Genomic DNA, 12,649 nt, shown 5'->3' on the forward strand with positions numbered 1-12,649 from the left:
ATTTGAACCTGCCTCTCCCTTAGAGTGTTTTTTTTTTTCTCCCAATCCTTATCTCAACTCATGAGCCCTTCATTTTTTTCCCTCTCCTCTGCCCAAGAAGGTAGCAGGAGAGGGTAAGCAAAGGACTTCCATGGGTGCCTGGCATTTGGCCAGTGTCACACCACGGCACTCAGTAACCCTAGTCAACAGACAGGAAGGAGAAAATAAGTCAGAAATTTTCCTCAGTCAGGAGATCACAGACAAGGAGATAAATTACTAATTATCGTCACAAGCCAAATAGGTTTGTCTTGGGGTAAATTAGTTTATATTATTACCAGTTAAAGTATGTTTGGACTCTGAGATAGATTAATCAAAACCCTTTCTCTCCAGGCTCAAATTTATTTCTTTCTTCCCAACTCCTCCACTTCTTCCCTTAGCCACTGTAGGGAAATGGGGCTAGGGCTCATTCAGAACTTCTGCTACCTCACAGTTTTACCTTGGTCCAGCGTGGGCTTTCCACAGGGTATGGTTTCTTCAGGACACATCCTCCTCTTGCTCCACCTTGGCCTCTTCCAGAGGCCACAGGGGAATCTGTGCTCCAGTGCCTGCGGCACCTCCTCCCTCCCCTTCTCACACCTTGGAGGTCTCACAGCTGCTTCTCTCACTGGTTTTTCCCCTCTTTTTCTCTGTGGTATTTTCTCTCCTTTCTTACACGTGTTTCCCAAGGTGCCCCCGGCCCCAGCTGTGGCACAGCCACACCCTGTGGTGGGCGGCTGGATCCAGCTGGAACCGGCCGTGTCCGGCTGGAGCAGCGCCAGCCTCCCCTCACAGAGCTCCACAGGCCTCACTGGGAGCCTGGGCACCCACACCCTGTATAGCCTCTATGATAAAAGCAGAGAACAGTGCACCGCAATTTATGAATTAAAAATTCAAATAATTATTATGTTATCTTACTATTAATAATTAGTATCAGTCTAAACTACCTGAATGTCTGGACAGAAGAGAAGCTACAGCAGTTATTTGCAAGGAGGAGGTAACTCCAATTATTCCACAGAAAAGAGCAGCAGTGCTATGACAGCACGTTTACAGGACACATATCCATAACATGACCTTTTACAAAGCCACTGGCTGTCAGCAATAAGAAGAGTTATCCACAGGGTAAGACACCAAATGGTACTTAAAGCCAAAAGATCAGCACATCCATTCCAAAATACCAGGCTTTTACCTGCCACATGTGAAATCACAGAGGCCTTGTCCTAATAATTTACATCCATTCTGTTGCCTAAAGGAAGTCAAGATTTAAAACCTGAGACAGCATCTCATGTGTAAAGGTAGCAGAAGAAGCTATTATAAGATTAGTACAAGATCCATAATTTATAATTGATTTTCTATCACAGAAGATAAATATATATATATATTTAATTTCTTTTTTAGTCCCATTGCCCCAGATTCAAATTTTTTTCTTTAAGTTACAGAAAAATGGAAGATAAAGACAGCAAATTGTTCAAGCTTAGCTAAAAATAAATTGCAGGAATTATAACATAAATATTTTGCTAGTAGAGTATCCTGGTTTAGGGCAAATTTGGGAGGAAACTCCAAAAGAGGTCCCACTAGAAAGCAGATTCACGTGACCCCTCTCCCAGCTGGCTCAGAAAAAGATTTCCTTGGGGAAAAGTGGAAAAAAAATGTTTATTTAACAAGCAAAGTATTCACAAGCATAAAAAATGAATGCTATTAAAAAATAAAACTTCTCACTGTTCTGAAGAGATGGCCAATTCAGAAAGTTCTTGTCACGGGGTATAACTTGGCTCACTGTCTCTTATCAGTCCCTCCTGTGCTAGAAAATGCCATGGTGGGCCACAGGTGTGAGCTCTGAGCTCCAGGTCTTTTTCTTTTTCTGGGTTTTCAGTCCAGAGCAAGTTTGAACAGTTCCAAAAAAAAAAAAAAAAAAAAAAAAAAAAGCACAGTCCAGGGAACTCCTCTGCCTCAGCTAGCTAAAAACTAACCAAAAAGCAGAGGAGAGCGCTCTCCTGCTGTCCGTTCATGCTGCAGACAGCCAGTTCAGGAACAGGAATGGGGAGGAGTGAGTGCAGTTTCTGAAAACAAACTCCACACTTCTCTCCCTCGCTTTGCTCTTGGAACCAGTCATAAAGGTGCAAAACTTATTTCTGGGCTAAACAGATGAATGAGGATACAAATCAGCATCATAAAGTCACCCTAGGACATAAAGGAAGGTTCCTTTTTATCCGAACTCACCAGGTTCATTCATTAAACAGAAAAAGCTAAATGCTTTTGATGTATTTGGCCTCAAGGAAAAGCAGTTGGTTTCTCTAGGTGCCACAAAGAGCCAAAGGTCCATGTCTGCTGTGGGAAGCCGTGATGGTGCACAGCAGCCTGTGACCAGTTCAGTGAGTCCCTAAAGGAGCAGGAACACATGGCATGACCTGTCCAATGCCAAACCAGCACACGGCTGGGAGGGGAAGTGAAGAGGTGGCAGCTCCCAGGCATGGGAGGTGGACCAGGGGCTTCCAGAGGGTACAGCTGCTGGCAAAGGCAAGGCCACCAGCAGGCTCCAGGCCCGGTGGTACCACGTGGGGAGAGAGCAATTCCCAGAGCACTGGCTGCTGGTGGATGGGCCTAGTGGGGCTGTTACTCATATGAAGGACTTGCCCAATGGGCAAAGACAGCACTTCCCCACAGTCACAGGCACCAACAGAGGAAAACAGCTGGTTCATGTCTCAGGTGCCTGGCAGTCACAAGGACTGCTGACTGCTGAACAAATGAACCAGTGGGCTACAGCACTGTGCTATGGCCATGCAGAAGTGCCTTCTATTTTCTTACTATTTCTACCAACTGTACATAAAATGCAGCCACATAAATGGTTTCATATGTCTGTGTGCTAAATGACATGGAAAGAAAACATCAGCTAATATTTGATAAAACTGGACACGAACAAATCAATGCTGTATAGTGTCAAAAATCAAAGTGATAGCAAAACCATTACTGTCAGAGAACTAAAACTAATGTTTTACCTTTAAAAGAAGTAAGTTATTTCACTAACTATAACATTAATGACTTTTTGTGCTTGAGAAAAAAAAACAGCTGAAACTCCTAAGTCATGTATTCCAGTTAATGGAATGTATTCCAGTCAATGGTTAACTATATAACCATTAATAGAGCCAGGAAAACAATGATCTTTCAGGGATTTTGTCACCCATGTTTTTTCAAACATTTTAAGATATGTTCTCAGAAAACATTTGCACTAGTCATTTTAAGCTTCATTATGTGAGTTATGTCTGTTTACTCTCACATATGGATATCACATCAGTCATCTTTTTGGAAAGTGTGTACTATAGCGTGTACTATTAATCCATGCAAGTGTATATAGGTATCTGTTATTTTGCATAACTTCACTTGTGAAGCCAGCTTGCCTTTCCTGCATCAGAAGGCTTTAAGAGAGTTCTACATCAGGCTGGGAACAGCTTTGCATCAACAAACCATTGCTCCAATTTCAGAATAAATGAGGATGAATTTTATTTGAAACTTTGTTCATCCATAATGCCATAAATTATATTCTTGTTCCCACTTGTGAGTTGCTTGGAAATGAAAAATGTACAGAATTTTTCAGTTGGAAGAAAAAGTCAAAACCCAAACAAACAGAACCACAAAAAAAAAAAAAACCACACTAAAAATAATTAAAAAAACACCCCAAAACCAAAGAAAAAAGCTGGAACTCACAAACCTTCAACACCCTATCAAAGGAAAATTATATTTTATGCCTCTACTAAATGAAATTTAGACAGAGGGAAAGTCTGGGAAGAGGACTCTTTTTACAGGCCAGGTACTAATAATTGAAAGATTACCCACATTTCCACTTCTCTAGCTTTTATAGGGTCACTTTATATTAGCATATCACAGCACCTCTACAAAAACCAGTGGCATGAAGTCAGTGTAAATGGAATAACAACAAGTTGCTTAGAAATTCTGCAACACACAAAAACTGCCTGAAGAGGGGAAAATATATCAATTTCTAGAGCTTCTTTTAACATTTTTACAAATTGGATTACAGTAGTATTGCTGGCTGAAAAATCCCTTACTCTAGCCTTTTCTGGTGGTTCTACTTTAGGCAAAGGCCTTAAGGCAAAAGAAAATATGCAAGCAAATATTTGAATGGATACAAACAGCATATTTGTCATCAGCAGCAGTAGGGAGATATCTAAAAAATCATATTGTCCAAATATGAGTGTATTTAACAAGCAGTTTATATAGTGTTCAATGCCCCTTCTGTAAGGAAAACTAAATATTTGTGCCCAGAACTTTACACTAGAAATGTGTGAAGCTACAAATATGGCTTATGATACACAGGAAAATTTTGAATATTGACATGTCTTTGCAGATTTTCATTATCTGTTTTGCCCAGGCTGGATGATCTGGCTTTTTTTTTTTTAATTGCTCAATACAAAATACATGCTAACTACTGAAATCTTAATAAAAATTATGAAGACCATTCAGATCACAGTTCACCAATGCAAATGACTTCAATCCAGTATTTGAAAAGGGCTTATAAGAAGGTAGTAAACTTCCTAGTAAAGTTGATTGCAACAGGGCTATGGTTTTAAACTTAAGGAGGGTAGATTTAAACTAGATACAAGGAAGAAGTTTTTTATTTTGAGGGTTGTGCAACACTGGAACAGTTGCCCAGAGAGGTGATACCTCTTTCCTGAAAACATGGAAACATTCAAGTTCAGGTTGGCTAGGGCTCTGAGGAATGGGATGGAGTTGAAGATGCCTATGCAGGGGGCACTGGATGAGATGACCTTTAAAGGCCCCTTCCTACCCACAGTATTCTGTAATTCTATGACTCTAGGAATTCAAGCACATTGCAACATATAGACAGATCCAGAGTTAGGGGACTAGGATGGATTTATTTAAACATGTAAACTCAAAAGTAACTTAAAATACTGTACAACTGTCTTATTTTAAGCAATGCATTTTTGGCAAAAGAAATTTAGGCATTGTCCAGATCATTTGGAATTCTATTGGAAATGTTTCTTATAGCTATAAGACAAAAAGCTGTGCTTAAGGAAGAACAACTGATGAAGTTCCAAACACAAAAGTTATTGGATCAATCAAGTGACACCTTTCCTTCACCTTCTGTGTCTTTCCAAACTATGTACCTGTTCAGATTAAAGAATCTTTTCAGAGTGTTTTTATGTGTTACCCGCATTAAAAATACGTCCCTATGAGATTTGTCACTTGATAAAATAATGTATCCTGTTTCAGAACTGAGGAAAGGATTTTCCTTTGCTGTCACCTCATTATGACTTTGTTTTTTTTTCCCTGAAGTTAATTGTTCTGACAACTTTATTTTAAAGGGGTCAGGCTTTGACAGTTTTAGACTATCTGCACAAAGCTCACTATATTAACTTTCTGCTCCTATGTTTTTACCAAGAGCTATGACATTCTTCTTTTCTATGCAAACCTTTGAAGTCTGTCTATTATTTCTACCCATCATACTCAAAGTTTAGTACAGTATGTATCATTTATTACTTGAATACCTCCTGTCAAAACTGCTGCTTGGTTTGTTTGTCCTTTATAAGAAAGAAACCTAGCGGGTATTTCAATGAGTCATGAAGTTCATTTTATCTAAATTTAACTTTTAAAAAAACTACTTTGAAGCTAACTAGTTTTGATAGTTTCAAGTGGCACTTAAAAGAAGCGGTTGCTGCTACTAATATGAAATAATGATCAATTCTGGAAATCTTTGAGTATTATGTTGGTGCTTTGGGCTAACTCTGTACTTATTGTATTAGGCATCATATATTCTTTTTTTTCTTCATTATGTCACTTGTCATCTCCTTCAGACATTTTTTTGCAGTGTTCAAAACCTTCAGGAGGACAAGTCATCTGTGTAGTTCAGTGCTTAAATTTAAACATAAAGCTTATGTAGAGCATGAGTGGGCTGTCAAAGAAAAGAGGGAGGTGGTGCACATACAAGAATATCTGACACAGGCAATCAAGACATGGAGACATGGACTTACACCAGTGAATCCATTTAGAATGTACATAGGTGGGACTGGAGGGAAAAGCAGTGGCACAGCTGCTCTCTTATCCTGTAACAAGGATCACATACCATGACAAAGATCCATAATACTTAAAAAAGTTCATGATGCACCTGTGAAAGCTGGAGTTACTTGTTAGTATACACTGAAGCCCTTAATTTTGTATCTTTGCTGACTTTTTCACCCATGCTAAAAATATTTTACTATCACATTTTTGATATCTTTGTTTCTCTGCACCACCATTTGCCATTGTATTTCTTTGGCATAGCAGTTAATGAATCCCAGACTGCTGTGACTTTTATTACCAGGATTCCTCCCTTAACTTCTAAAGCAAAAACCTTTATGTTGAAATGTCAACTTATTTTCAGAATATTCCTCCCTTGTACAGATTCTACTGCAGTATATGGTGTCATTTAGAGTACTGAATTCCTATTGTGATCTACCTCAAGTTGCTAGCATGCATACAGATTTTAATGTTTACCCTCAAAGTGCCCTCTCTGTGGTATCACCTTATCAGTGTGCCCTCTAATCAGATCTTCAACAAATTCAGAAGTAATGAAGCAGAACAATCTCTTGTTAAATTTCACAGTGAAAAAATTTCGGTAGCTTCAGCCTGAAATATCACATTCCAAGAGCAAGTTACAAACACACCTTAATTGAGAGATATTTCATCTTTCTCTCAGAGCATTTTTTGTGCTTATATTTTAAGTCACCTTAGTAGAGGTTTGCCCTAGGATGCATAATTTGATGCTTGAGCTCCTCCTATCAGAACATTTTATCTTGTTCTCCTGTCCTTTAATACTTACAAATATATCATTTCAGGCCTTATGATCATCATTGAGATTATCTATAGTAATATCATTTTTAGTTTGGAACAAATTGTTTCTTATGGATGACTTACCCTAACTGTGTTCAGGTGAGTCATATTTTGCTAGTTTAAAATGTTCTCATTCTAAGTGCTCATTCTCCTTCCAAAGAAATGGTGTATTGGTGTATGCAAAGCCTTTTTTGTTTTTGCCCATACTTTCAATTTCAGCAAAATTTCCCTTAAAATTTTATTGTAATATTTGTGCATTAGCCCCAACTATTGCATAGTTACCAGAAGCAAGGTATATATTGGTCAAATTTTGTCATTAAACTTATGCAGGAAAGTGGCAATGTTCTGCATTTCCTGTTAGCTTACATGTCACTTACTCCTGCAGATGGTCAAGTGACAGCTGCCTGAAGCTGCCATTAGCTACTCATGTGTGTCCAGATGCTGCAGGATTTTAAATCTGGGGTTTAAATCTTAAATGGATCTTAAATCTTAGGGTTTTACCTTTAACATATATCAGATACCACTGAAGTGCTCTGCAGGGCCCTAAAATCAGTTTCTACAGGCAGCCTACAGGCTCCACAGAAATACCTACAAGAGATGGAGTGGGCAGATACAACATTATTGATAGGGAGGAAGCCAATGATAAAAGAAATACTATTAAAGTGTTTTAGTTTTATGTTTTCCATCTTAATTTTCAAATTTTCTTACTAATTTGAATAAGAGTTTTAGCTAAGCATGTTGCTTAGAATTGAATTTTTATTTGTATCTATATTTTTACTGGCTCATTTATGTAGAATAGTTTGTAATACTTAGGTTTTTCTCATTAAAGTGCTGACTTCTGCAAATTGTTGTTATTTCAATATGGAAAAAGATGTCTGTGGTGAGACAGCTTCTCAAGCCTCTGATGCCCTTTGTGGCTAGAGAAGGGTTTTAATACCAAACCACTGCAGAAGATTTCCCATGCCTATGGAACAGTCTCAGCATGAGCAGTACTTAGGTATTCCCCTGACAAGGTGCTAATATGGAGGTTTCTGACCTCTCCAAGTAGCAAGTGGTAGAGAAACAAGGAAGAGAGGTATGAAATAGCCTCATTTCATAAGATAAGTAATTTCATTTCATAAGTAATTTCATACTCCTTCAAAAGAAGGAGTAACTACTATTTGAATGGATGACAGAACAAAAAGCAAGAGAACTATACTGAGACCAAAATAATAATGAGTTTCAGGGAAGCCATCTATGCAACTAAGAAAAATTTAAGACGTGAGTGAATGCTGTTTATGCAAAAGAGGAAGGAAAAAAACTGTGGGAAGGAGTGTCATGTTCTAAGGGAAAAGAAGGTTAAAACAAAGAGAATTCGGCTTATTTGACAAGCATTCTCAGAGAAGACATTACAGGGATTGTTAGTAGAGACTACTAAATAGAGAAACACATGAAAAAATGCTTCAAAAATGAAGAATTTTTGCTGGAATTTTTTAAACTTCCTTTTTATGTTCCAGATTCAATTAAGCTGCATGCAGCAAATGAAGGAATAAGCCTGTCTCAAGAATTCAACTCCTGCATTGAATGAACATCTAAACCAACCTGTTTGTCTAACAGCTATGAAAGAAGCCTAGCCAGATTTACCAGCATGACAAAAGTTTGTAATTTTTAAATACCTCTCAAGAAAAAGACTGCCTGGAATGAGATGAGAGATGAGATGATATGGGGGTGTGAAAGGCAAGTGAGAAAACTGTAAGATTATTGGCAATTCCTTCTGCTACTGAAATAGAATAAAAAGACAAATTCCAGCCAAGAAGACGGATCACCAATCAACTGTAAATGCTGCCTTTCTTGGCATTGCTCTTCAAGCCATTATGGTTTACAGAGTTAAGGTTAGCTCAGAGGTCAAGTGTCCATGTAAAGGCAGGGTCCCTCTTTCAAACAGCCAAACAAAAATGAGAATTGAAGTTCCAAATATAAATTCAAAGAGAAAAAGCAAAATAGGAGGGGATATTTAATAAAGTTAAAGGGGATAGTTAATATGTTGAAAAGAAATAGGCAGAGAATAAATCCCACCTAACTTCTTTGGTGCTGTTTTTAGTTTCTCCTACCACTTTTTATTTCACATAATACTGTACTATGATGAAAATATTTGAGTTCCCTTCTCTGTCTGTTCTTTTTATTCCTTAGTGAGCTGTCATTTATTTTAATTCTGGGAAAAGGGCAGCTAGGGTGGGAGGGTGGTGTGTTATTACACTTCCTTACTAGCAGACTCCAGTGAGTGCTTTTATTAGTCTGCCATTATTCAACCTCCTTTCCTTAGAAACCGGTATTTGATCACAGAATGAAAGAGGTATGCAGACCAAGTAACCTAATGAAGTTTCAGCTTTATCTGCTACAGATCTGTAGCTGCAGTTTTATTGGTACTGTTGGCTAACAAAAACCTCTCCTTTATTGATTTCTGGATGGAACTGTGTTATTCAGTTCTGCATATGAGAGCACTTTGATCTTTTAATTCCCATGATTGGTACTACTAAAAGTTTTTATGCTATTTGTGTCCTTTGATCTGGGATCTGCCATTCCATGATGAAACTCAACCTATCAAAAGAAGTCACTTTTCCTTCCATGTCAGCATCTATTCTGGAGGTGGCTTTGGTTTTGTTACCATATGAAAAAGAACAACTGCTGTGATAACTGTGATTCTCATTGAACATTTTTGCTATTTATGCAAAATATTATGCAGGATATATAAAACAAAATGAAATATTTTTTCGTGACATGTAAAGCAATTTTAATGTATTCTTTATGGCTACATTTAATTTTTAGCTGCTCCTTCTAGTCTCTTTGGTGACAGATAGCATATGATTCCTCTCAGAATATGTGTATTTGGGATGTAGATTTCTGTTCTATGAAAATTTTTATTATAAAAATCCTCTTCTTACTTCTTAATGATAAGAATTTGTGGGATGTCATTGTTCTCCCATGACTAGGTTTTTTAAGTCTTTGAGGAATGAGGAAAAATTGCACAGTTTTAACTCTCCTACATTCCAGGAGAAAATTCCTGAAAAAATGTCTCTTCTGATACAGGTGGTAGTAGCTGCAATTATAGTATATTTTTCATTTTAAGAAAAAAAAAAAATTGTACTTGTGAGCAATTTCCTTTGCTACATTTTACTGAATTAAGGACAAGCTTATAAAATGTTGACAAAACAGTGTCATTTCTATTGAAAAAGATCTCCCAATGAAACACTGCAGTACTTCTAACCCTGTCGTTCCTATAGGAAACACATTCACTTAATGACTGAAAAGAATAATGTATACAATAATAATGACAGAATAATGCAGAATAATTTGCAGTCACAGCCTCTTAAATTTAAGTTAACTTTCTGATGCTTGAAAAGTAAAGAACTTAAAATTACCCAATGGATGATATACTGATGAAATTCATAAGTCAGTGGATAAAAATTGCCTGATCATTTGACTATATGAAAGGGAAATGTCAGTCAAGGGAAACTACTAGTGGCATGTTCCAAGTCTTATTAATAAATACTTTTCATAACACTAGTCCAAAACTGAAAAAAATGGCAGAAGTATGGTAAAGCAAGACAGACATCTTATCAGATAGGATTAATCACTGCCTAGGATTTCCTTGATTCTGAAGGAAGATGACCAGACTGCCTGCATAATTCTACACAGATAAAATTAGTTGAAAGGAATAGTAGTTCCAAAGACTAATAAAATGAAATATAGGAAAAAAATCCAAAAACAAAAACACTCCAAACAAAAACGTAAACAAAAATAAACAAAAATAAATTCAAACAACAGCAAAAAGTCCCCACTAATACTGACACACTTATTTGATTTCAGAAAAAGGCCATTAAGATGTGTGTAGTAGAAGGGCATGACCTTTCTGAAGGAGAATCAGGAAATCAGAGAAAAGGAAGTAAAAATATAAGGTAAAGTCTGGTTTATGACATATTATCAACCACGGTTAATATGTGAGATGGACACAAACTTGCCTCTGAGACACCCATTGAAAGGATGAGACAACAGTCTAGAGCTACAACAAAGAAAATGTCACATTGAAAATAGGATATAAATTATGAAAAAAATATTGGACTTGTCATTAGTGTTACTATTCAAACAGAATTCCCTTTTAGGAAAATAAAATGACTTGCTACACAATACTACACAGCACTACCCAATTCAAACTTTAAACCAAGGATTGTACAGTTTGCTGGTACTGCCACAAGCTGCCAGAATCAACATCTTCTGCTTGAATTACAGTGATATTTTTGAGCCATTGTTTCAAGGCATCCTTCCTGAAAATCTCTGACCATTCTATTTTGTTTTCTGAGAGGTGCCAACCCCTCTATTTTAGGCTAAAGATACTGGTATTGTGGAGTATTTACATAATAAGCACATGCTTTTTGAGTAAACATTACTCTTGTAACACTGGAAATTTAGCAGAAGGAAGAGCAGTTGAAAATGCCATGCTGAATATCATCAGTCTGACAAGTCTGGTCAGACTATTAACCTAAGCCACTACAAGAGTCTGAAGAAGAAATCTCTTTGGCAGCTGCCTTGTCTAGAAAGAAATACAGGAAAATTCATATATTCATGCTCAGAGGAATAATTGGCTGCTTAGATTTAAAAAATACTGTTAATAAAATATTAATAGTTATTTCCGTTCTTTTAGGTATTAGTTATAGATATTACAGATACCATGCTGAAAAACTGCTATATTTCTGAAGATCTCATATACTATTAATATGTAGCAAAAATGCAATCAATTAACCTCTCACTTCTTAAAAAGATCTTTAAATTTTTTCCTGCAGGTAACACCATCCTAGAAAAAGATTAGCCTGAATGAAAGTAAAGTGCAAAATAAATATGAAGCATTAGAATTCAAGTCCAGCTTGCCAAAAGCAAAACAAGCCAAAGCATGAAATCAAAATTTTTAAAAAAACAGTTAAGATTGCTGTTTCAGGAGTGCCTCTCACCATTAAGCAGAAAACACAAACTAGACACTACTCACATTGCCATGATCACAGCCAGTGATGGTGATGAGAAAAAAAGAAAGGACTTTTTTTTCCAATCTTATAGTTTGCACAGTTTCTTACTTTGCTGCCACATTTTTCTAAAGACAAGAATTAGTAAGTGAGTAAATATGATATAGGGGAATTAAATCCCACCAAGCAAAACTTTCCTGTTTTTTTACTATTGTTTTTACTACATTCTTTCATTCTTTTTTGCCTATAGGCCTTGAACCTAAGATCAACTCTTTTTTTTTTTTTTAATGAGCATCTCTCTCTACATACTGAATTTGAGGTTAGCTCTCCAAAACTGGATACCATGCATCAGCTGAGGTCTCTACAGTGCTAAAATGAAATCAAGGTTTCTTTTACATTGCCCACAGAAGTCTATTTTCCTGTTCATACATCCCAGCATGGAGTTTTGTCTTCTTTTATCCTGTGCAACAATTTGACAGTTGCTGATGTGAACTAAAACCATAAAACTAAGGGCCCTGTATGTTTTTCTAGAATGCCATCCTTACTCCTGAATTAGTCATCTAGCTGTTGTTAGTTTAGAAGTATTTCATAAAGGATAAAATGCAGGTCTTCACAGGTTTTGGAATCACAGAATATTCTGAAAAACTGCACAAGACAGTGGCACCAGAAGAGCAATTTCTCTGCTTAGTTTAATTTCATCTTGTGTACCAATTTGATTTTGTTTTAATATGTGTACTGAAAAGTCACATGAAAAAATTCCTCAATTGCTCACCCTTCAAGAAATTAAAATCTCTTATGAG

General features: G+C 36.9%; 1 protein-coding gene across 2 annotated transcripts in view; it reads right to left on the reverse strand.

Annotated features, from left to right (window-relative positions):
• The window catches only part of CSMD1 (CUB and Sushi multiple domains 1), a 1,073,555-nt gene that overhangs the window by 747,762 nt on the left and 313,144 nt on the right, over positions 1-12,649 (reverse strand). The gene's annotated exons all lie outside the window — the stretch shown is intronic.

Source organism: Agelaius tricolor, unplaced genomic scaffold (assembly GCF_023055355.1).
Source record: "Agelaius tricolor isolate 1412-34295 unplaced genomic scaffold, bAgeTri1.0.p SCAF_1, whole genome shotgun sequence".
Lineage (NCBI taxonomy): Eukaryota > Metazoa > Chordata > Aves > Passeriformes > Icteridae > Agelaius > Agelaius tricolor.